Genomic DNA, 10,045 nt, shown 5'->3' with positions numbered 1-10,045 from the left:
CAGTTTCTGATATTCCAAGTAAGGTATGGTACCAACACAAGCGTCGCCGTCGCTGTCGATGGAACAGTCGAACGTAGCGATCCTATGCAGGGGTGGTAACTCTTGGTCGGCCGGTTCTCGGACGGTATGCAGTGGAATTGAACCGTGCAGCGGTGGACGTTGAAGTGGCTTGCAACAGAAGACTGCGATTCACCTCTTTGGGTATGTCCTATGGCGATGTTCCGATCGGCAGTGCTGAGTCTCGGCATTTTCGAACTTGAAAAATGTTGACAATTGAATGATAAATTATTGGCTTATGCTTGCCTTTTTATAGCTACTACCACGAGTTACGAATGCCATAACGTGCAGGTGCATTTCGCTTTACCGTTTTCCTCCATGACACATTTGAACAAGTGAAAATCGATAATGTCAGCGTTTTGACGCACCTTTTGTCGCATATCAGGCCACCAACATTTTCCAATAACATATATGTATATCCAATTTATATAACGGATTTTTTTGTGTAGTCAGCTTCAATGAACCACATACTACCTGTGCGTTTCTTATTTTGAAGAGTGTAAAACGTGGTGTTGTAAAATCGACTTTCTCTTGGTTATGGAAAGAGTTTTGTCGCATTATTTACCTCAAACCCTCTACGGTGATCTGCGTGATATTATTACTTAGTCGACTATGTTCTGTTATTGTTAACAGATTACTTGTCACACTCCGACATAAAGATGTCTATTCAATGGATGTCTAGGCTGCCAACCAAACCGATCAAAGCAGAGATGCCAATTTTTTATTATATGCTATAAAGTGATATGGTAGTGTACCAGATTGTATTCTTACATTTACTTTTCATGTAAATCTGGAGTAAGACAAGGAGAAAACCTGTCGCCTGTCTTGTTTGCAATATTTTTAAATCATCCCGAAGCGGCACTTGTACAGGATTTATGTAAAGGTGTCTAATTGAAAACAGATGAATTCCATGATGAATAAAAAATATTATCACAATATTTATATTACTGTACGAAGATGATGCAGTGTCATTGGCCACAAATGCTTATGATCTAAAACATATGTTAGACTCATTTCATATACATTGTATACACTGGAGGCTTAAGGTTAATACTACCGAAACTAAAACATTAATATTTGTTTGATTAAAAATATGATTATAACATAATTTCAAAAATTGGTCATGATGTTTTGGAAAATGTTGATTCCTATAACTACCTTGGTGTTACCTGAAAAATAAATAGAAATTCACCTTAAGAAAGAATAAGTGAACAGAACAAGCAACAAAAGCTATGTTCTATGATTGATGTCAAGGGCGGAAGTTAAATTTATCCCTTAAATGTCAACTGCGGCTTTTTCACGGTATGGGTATACAAGTTCTTCTTACATTCTTACATTTACCTTTAAGAAACATGATTTAAAGGAGAACCGATGAATTTACTTATAAATAAATTCCATTAAATATAAGATACTGGATGTACCACACATTGTTCTCTTATGTTATAAACTGACGTCCAAAAGAAACTTTACGAACTATTTATATAAATTTCAGACAAAGTATAAATTTTTTGTCGATGAAGTCTATCTAAAACACATTAACTAAATACAACAATAGTGTATGCAGAAAATGTTAATCGTCTGTTACATGTTTGCGACATAACACGCGAAAAAGTGAAAAACACGTGCACCACGGACGTGCAAATGCACGTGCGGGTAAGGGTATAAAACGATTGCAACGGCAAGTCAGACATCCACAGTGATAAAAAAACACAAAAGAAATGCCACGACTCACACTCGAACAACGAGAACGAGCCTTGGGTATGGTACAGATGGGAGCCACCCACGCCCATATTGCATGAACCTTCGGTTGCTCCCGTGTTGCCGTTACCAACTTGATGCAACGTTACAGACAGACAGGGCGGACCGCTGACAGGCCAAGAACAGGCGGACCCAGGGTGACAACGCCCCATGATGACCGGTACTTGCGTACCTTGCACCTCCGAAATCGCTTCCTGACAGTGACGTCATCGGCGACAAATGCCTTAGGTCACAGGGTTAGTCGACAAACAGTGGCCAGGAGACTCAGGGCTCATGGAATCAGGGCTTTTAGACCATACAGAGGACGGCTATTGACAGCGCAACATCGTCGTCTGCGATTGAGATGGGCCCGGACTGTACGACGTTGGCAACGACGTGACTGGCAGAGGGTTGTCTTCACTGACGAAAGTCGATTCTGTATGTTTAGGGCTGATGGAAGACAACGTGTTTACCGCCGAAGGGGTGAACGAACGCCGGCGTGTTGCGTGCAGGAGGTCGTACCATATGGTGGAGGGAGTGTCATGGTGTTGGGAGGGATCTGTGGGCAGGAGAGGACACCGCTGGTCATCGTTGACGGAAACTTAACAGCTCAGCGTTACATGGATAACATTCTTCGTCAAGTTGTCCTACCCTTTCTCCAACAGCAGCCACGTGGTGTCATTTATCAGCATGACAACGCTAGAGCCCATACAGCCAGAATTGTCACTAACTTCCTCGCAGCCAACAACGTCAACGCCCTGCCGTTGCCTGCACGCTCACCCGACATGTCTCCAATAGGACACCTCTGGGACTTGATGGATCGTCGTGTTCGACAACGACCACACTCTCCAGCCAACCGGCAAGAACTGATCTTGGCCCTCCAAGAAGAATGGCGTCAAATCCCACCTGACCTCATCAGACGACTGACTTTTTCTGTGCGTCGAGGAGTTTTTGCGTGTATTGAGGCATTTGGTGGTCACACACGCTACTAAGGACTTGTTATTGAACGTGAGCGATTGTTTATGTCGTCTGCCTATTGTCCATAATTCTGAAAGCTCGAGTTTTGTACCACACCCAACGGGGGGCTCTGACGTCATTCTCGGTCGCGGTATGATTGTCATTTACAGTGTTGATTATGTTGATATATTGATCTTCTCAATACACTTTACTTCATGCATGTATGTTTTATTGTTTTTGAGCAAGAGTAATTTCAAACTCTGGTAAAGTTTCTTTTGGACGTCAGTTTATATATATTAACGCCTGTTACCGTTCTAAAGTCATCCTCTCATATAACATGAATAGTGTCCATTGTTTCAATTTTTACTCATTAATATCAAGAGCAGTTCAGAGTTTGTCAGTACTTCACAATCTAACCAACGTTATATTTAGAATCAGTTCACAGAGGATTTGCTTCGCGACTGTTTCTGTTCCGAAGTTACGAATAATATGTATGACAAGAGGCAGTGCTTTGCATCCAGGATCGTCAGTTTATGCGCTTTGTCGATAATGTTTAAGTTGATTTAATAGCATTACATATCACTACTAAATATTCATTAAACAAAATATATCAAATCAAAACCATTTCTCATGCACGATAGCAACGAAAAATATTTCCGTCTTTATTTTTTTTCGAATGATATTATCGTAATCTTTCGTAGTAATCACCACATAGATTAATGTTTTCCGAGTCTAAGCCTTAGTCTAACTCACATCCTGTACACAACGCAAATATTCATCTGACTGCAGCGTTTTAAACAGTGTATAGATAAAAGTCCTGGGTTCTGTCAGAAGCCGTTCATAAGATTTATTGGATATATGCTGTGTTTTAAATAGTGAGGAACACGCTACCCTACAGTCTCAGTTGACTTAGTGGATATGTTAAACTTCAACACATCTGCAAACTGTAACTGGTGTAACTGGTTTAATCAGCGACCATAAGTATGATTATAGAAGATGTCATTTTGAGATGGCTACAGCTCCCATAAAGCTGTAGTTACTATGCCACTTTTATTATTCCTTAAAATCATTTTATTTGTTTATCAATGACAAATAAGATGAACATTCAATTGAGTGACTCTTACATGTATGCCACAGCCAGTTAAAGACCAACGCTGTTCACTGTGAATATTCCTGGGCCCCGTTTCACAAAGCGACAGTAGGGCTACGACTGTCGAAAGTCTATGTTAAATTATCTAATACGTGATAATTAATGGAATTTTCACAAAGCAGATAGAATGAAGCAGTTTGCTTCGGAGCGGGCGACCATTTATTCATCTTTTCGATATCAAGCAAGTATTTAATGATAAAGTCTCACGAACAATTTTCAAACACATGAATACAAGCTTTAGGATGGTTGAAAGATCATGTGTGCAATAGCCATATTGGTTAATATAAAGAGTTACGATATGTTTATTAAGGGTTGTTTATTTCACTTCTCATTACGCAATTTCTCAACTCTGAAGGAAGGTTATGGGCCGGGAAGGCCAAATTTGAATATCAGATATCGACTTTCATGTTGATGTTGCGTCCGACCATCGATTATTAAACCGACATTTAGCTAGGTTAATAATAATTAACCTATTACAGATATAGATACATCGGGTATATAATAAAAGGGTAACGCTATTTTTCAGGGCATTATCATTTGCAGAAGCCCGAGGTCTCCCATTAACTGCCCGACGAAGGAGTGCTGTTGAAAAGACCGAGGGCGTCTGTGAATGATAATGACCTGAAAAATAGCGTTACCGTTATTATAGCTAAAATGGATAGAATTGATTATCGAATAAAAATAAACAACAATGTAGGTTTTGAAACATTTACTGCAATCAACATACGTTATCAACTATTGAACATCAATATGACGTCAGCTACCAACGGGCGTGATAAGGCCCATCGTCAAGCAATATGAGGGCATTATCAAGTTACAGTGGCCCGCTTATTTCTGATAACATGCGGGCGCTTTAATGACAATTCTATCCATTTGAGCTATAATTCCCAACATTGCACCATGATTAGCCTTTAGAATAAGTCACGATATGGCTGCAATATTGCCGATGTGACTATAAATCTTAACTCACTCACTTTAGAATAAACAATACTGAAAATGGAATAAGCTGTACCATCCGAGCCAATCAGGGAAACAGAACGTAATGCCGTTACTACTGAAATGTAAGTAGGTAATGGGTAAGGTATACTTATCATCCAAAACTGGCTCCCACAGTAGTTATCACTTGGGTGAGATCAAACAATATCTACATTGTAGATATAGATGCAATGAAATTACCATGACGTCACAATCGAATGACATCACTAATGGCTCTGCTACTGAAGCTGTTAGCAGTACCTTTTACGCGAAGACACTGCTTATTACTGTCTACAAACTGAAAAAGTTGGAAAAATGATGTTTGATGATAAATACAATCTCCACTTTTCAACTTTTATCAACTCATGTTGATGTATTTGATATCAATAGTCACTCGGGTGAGATTCTCTATTTATACACTTATGAAAAAAGCCGGATATGGCGAGGAGCGTTCGTCGTAATATATTGTGAGTTTGTGTACAATGGACTTCTGGTCAATGGACTTCATAACTCATGATTATGGACAACGTTGAATTGTTTTCCTTCCCTTTTTCTGCCGAGAGGTCGTTTTGGCGACAGTGTACGGCACTATCTGTTGTGCTTTAAATAAAAGACGATACCTTTAATCTCGCCTCCAATAAAGTCGTGCACAAGAACCATCAAAAGCTGCCTTTGCCGTTTGTCCTTTATTCAGTTTAATCGGTTTAAAATGTAACTGAACCTTATTTTTCCAATTTCAACTACTCGTTGTTTAAGACCTCAGTGGATCGGATTATAAGAAGCATTTAGGCATTTCTAAACGTAGATTATTGTAGTCAGAATGTGATGACATACTCCTGTTCTGGTATATATTACCATGTCTGATGCATTGAATAGCAGCTTATGTACATATAACTTTGATGCTCGTCTTTGAGTGTCGCATGTCACACCTCTCTCCCATCTTGAAGTCCACAGATCGAAATAACAAAGTTTCACTTTCAAGATCACTTTGGGTCAAAACCTGTTTTCCAGCTAAATGCGTGACAATATTGTCTGTACAAACGTCACTCGGGTGCTATGATCGACATATATTCACACACACATGCTGAACTATCAACACCAAGTTGACAACTGATATGCATTTTCACACCTTTGCATTCAAACAAGCCTTTTTGTATGTGATGCACATGCATCGACCCGCCCGCTGTGATAACATTAATTAAGGTGGCTGAAGCCTGACGTATTTGTGCGATGAATTTGAAATGAAAAGAATTGTCTGGGCATTGAAGCTTTTATGATTATACTAAACCGCACAAGAAACGTCACCATGGATAGATATATGAGAAACCTTATTTGTCCAAAAAACTGTGAACATACTTTGAGACATATTAACAAGATGAAACTTGGCAAAATTGATCATCAAGGTTGAAATTAAAGTGTGAAGTGTTCTTAAAGTGAAACACAACACTAGTCTCTGAGAAAATGGCATCACAAGTCAGTATCTCATGTGTCGGCCATGTGCATGGATGACTGCCATGCAACGTCGATACATGGAATGGTTGAGGCGGTTGATGAAGGCCATAGGCACTTGAGCCCACACTCTGAGGAACGCCTGATGCAGTTCAACTGCAGTTGTCGGTCTTGGTCGGACGTCATTCAGCCGTCTGAATCTCGTCCCACAGGAGCTCAATGGGATTTAAATCGGGACTGTGGGCAAGCCACTGCATGGTTCTGATGCCATTCTGCTGGAGGAAGTGTCTTGTTGCTCTGGCAGTGTGGACACGAGCGTTATCATGCTGAAACTCGTGGTTGCGGCGACGTGCCAAATGAGGTATGGCGTGTGGTCTCAAGACTTGATCAATGTACCGTTCTGCTGTGAGACCATAGCCTCTCCCTGGACCGATGTTCTGAAAGACCACAGGGCCGACCCTCTGTGCAAGACCAATTCCAACCAACACCATGATGCTCGGACCACCCCACGAGTCTCTCTCAACAACACAAGCATCCGAATAACGATCTCCACAGCGTCTCCAGACACTTTCTCTACCATCTGCTGTTGAGATACAGTAACGGCTCTCGTCTGAGAAGAGGACTCTTCTCCACTGCTGGTGGCGCCAATTCTGGTGCTGTGTTGCCTACTTAAGACGGTCCCGGTGTCAGAATGGGTCCTCGGTGTGGCCTGTGACAGTGGATGTGTCTGTTTGTCAATCATCATCGCACAGTGTCTTCACTAATATGTCCCTGGTGTGTCCCCATGGTCTGTCGAGCAGTTTCCGCAGCAGTAACAAACAAAGCGATCTTGAAGATGCTGTCGCACAATCTGGCGATCCTGACGTCGGGTGGTGACCCTTTATCTTCGATTATGTGGTCGGTCATCTGCAGTGCTGGTGGTCTGGTACCGTTGCTGGAGCCTGTATTTGGTCTTTACGTGGATTTGAAATGCATTGGCTACATGCCGGGCGGTTTGTCCAGTTTGCAATCGTCCAAGGGCTTGGTGTCGCTGATTTCTTGTCAATCTTGGGATGTGGTAGCAATTCAATAACGAATGGTATCCGATGAGGTTGGATTTTTATAGGGCAAGAAATGGGGGAACGCATGTGCATTTCTATTTGCACGGAATTCACGTGCATCGGGTCACCATGGCCGTTGCCGTGATGCGTTTGAGCGATCGGTTTTATTGTCATCTGCTTTGTTTTTTTATTATCAAATTTCATTTTTTCGGTACTGGGTACTGTTGGACTGTAAACAAGTAACATTTGGCATCTTGGGATGCATCCAAAGTTATGAATTATGTAGGACAGGGTTGCCCGCTGTACAGCAAGAAACAATTTATCCGTTCTGCAGATTGCTCAGTGTCCGCTTTAGAGCGGATGGTCAGCTTGGCAACAATAGTTGCCCTGTCTCATTATTTGGCAATGGTACTTGCCTGGCATCGCTAGCTGCATAGTAACATGGGTTGCTTGGCAACGGTAGGGTTGCTGCATTGGTTAGCAACTGTTGCTTGGCAACGGATGATGGGCTGCGGTTGCTGCATTGGGGTTAGCTGAACAGGAGTTTAGCTTATTTTCTGCAGTCCACCTGTACCTCCACATCTGCGAACATTTCATACAAATAATGTTGTTGGGAATTGAAACAATTTTTGTATTTCAAGGCAGTTTTCGCAAGTTTGAATTACCGGTTTGGGTTTGGGTTTTTGCCAGACTTTTCACGCTGTTTCCATTTCTCGGTTTTGGTTTGTGCCGTTTAGGATTTTGGCCACTATTTTGGAAACCACGTTTTGTTCAGAAGTTGATAGCTGCGGTTATCGACAAACTTTCGTGGGGATTTAAGGCACCACCATTTTGTGAGTATGAACGGAGAATGCTTTGTTTTTAGCCAATATATATTTCTTCTGTAGCTTACATGTTGTAAAACGGTAAATTTGGATGTTTTATCGGCAAAAGATTTCGATAGTTGTAACTGCTTGAAATCCGGAAAATGCCACAATAATATCCATACTATGTTAACAATGCTGTCTGCATTATGGTGTAAATAATATGGTATTTTCATGCTTTTTTCATGCTTTATTCACTTTCATGTATTATTTCTTTTGAAGATTAATTTAATTTGGTTTGAACTTTCTACTTATTAGGCTTTGTTTATTTTATTGCAGCTTGTACCAGTCTCAGTCATTCAGTCATTCAGTCAAAGTCAACTTTGTAAACCAGTGAACATTATAACAGTCGGTCTGTCGGTCAAGTTTGTACAGTCAGGACAGTCAGTCACCCACAATATGTTGTCAATGTTCAATTTGTCAGCCAAACTAGTTTGTTTGAATGTGAAATTTGTGACATTGGTCCTTCTGTCTGCTGTCAGTTGGAATTATTACACGGTTCGAAAAATGTGTTTAACAGCTGTGGTTGTTGAACAAATGACTGCGTACAGAAATATTGCATTAAATTTCATTACCTACAACACTTAATATCTCTTCAGTTGTCTTACTTTCAAGTTCCGCTATCATGCTTCCCAGCCTAATGGGGTCATGTCCGTATATAAATTGCGGAGTGATCAACAGCTGTTGTTCGATGGGATCAGCTTGCCTTACTCGAACTTATGCGTGTGGATGGGTTGTGGGTGGGTGGGTGAGGTGGTCCTATGTTAGTGGGTGGTGTGCGTGGGTGTGTGCGGATGGGGGACTCATTGATCACATTTAGGATTATTCGTAGCAGCTCTGCTCTAAATCTAAATCCACATAACTGTGTCGGAGGGATTCTTCTTCCACGCCTAGAGAATGCAGTTCAAAGTGATCACTTGAGCTGTTGTTCGATGTATATGCTTACAATCGAACTAACCCGTGTAGAAGGTGAGGTAAGGTGGTCGTATGTTAGTGGCTATGTGCGTGATTGTGTGTGTGGGGGGTGGGGTGGGGTGGGTGTGGTATTAAAGGGTAACGCTATTTTTCAGGACATAGGACGAAGGAGGGCGAATAATAATGCCCTGAAAAATAGCGTAACCGTTATTATATCTAAAATTGAAAGAAGTTTTTATCGAATAAAATTAAAAAACAATGTAGGTTTTGAAACATTTACTGCAATCAACACACAACGAATGTCACTGACCCACTTTTACAATGAACCAAATTACGTCATTATTGAACATCAATATGACGTCAGCTATCAACGGGCGTGATAAGGCCCATCGTCAAGCAATATGAGGGCATTATCAAGTTACAGTGGCCCGCTCATTTCTGATAACATGCGGGCGCTTTAATGACAATTCTATCCATTTGAGCTATAATTCCCAACATTGCACCATGATCAGCCTTTAGAATAAGTCACGATGTGGCTGAAATATTGCTGATGTGACTATAAATCTTAACTCACTCACTTTAGAATAAAAAATATTGAAAATGGAATAAGTTGTACCATCCGAGCCAATCAGGTAAACAAAACGTAATGCCGTTAATACTGACATGTAAGTAGGTAATGGGTAAGGTATACTTATCATCTAAAACTGGCTCCCACAGGAGATATCGCTTTGGTGAGATCAAGCAATATCGACATTGTAGATTTCACTGCAATGAAATTACCAAGACGTCACAATCGAATGACATCACTAATGGCTCTACTACTGAAGCTGTTAACAGTACTTTTACGCGTAGACACTGCTTATTATTGTCTACAAACCGAAAAAGTTGAAACAATGATGTTT

Source organism: Haliotis cracherodii, unplaced genomic scaffold (assembly GCF_022045235.1).
Source record: "Haliotis cracherodii isolate W230 unplaced genomic scaffold, xgHalCrac1.p SCAF_13, whole genome shotgun sequence".
In the NCBI taxonomy this organism is placed as follows: Eukaryota; Metazoa; Mollusca; class Gastropoda; order Lepetellida; family Haliotidae; genus Haliotis; species Haliotis cracherodii.
This window is presented reverse-complemented; position numbering follows the sequence as displayed.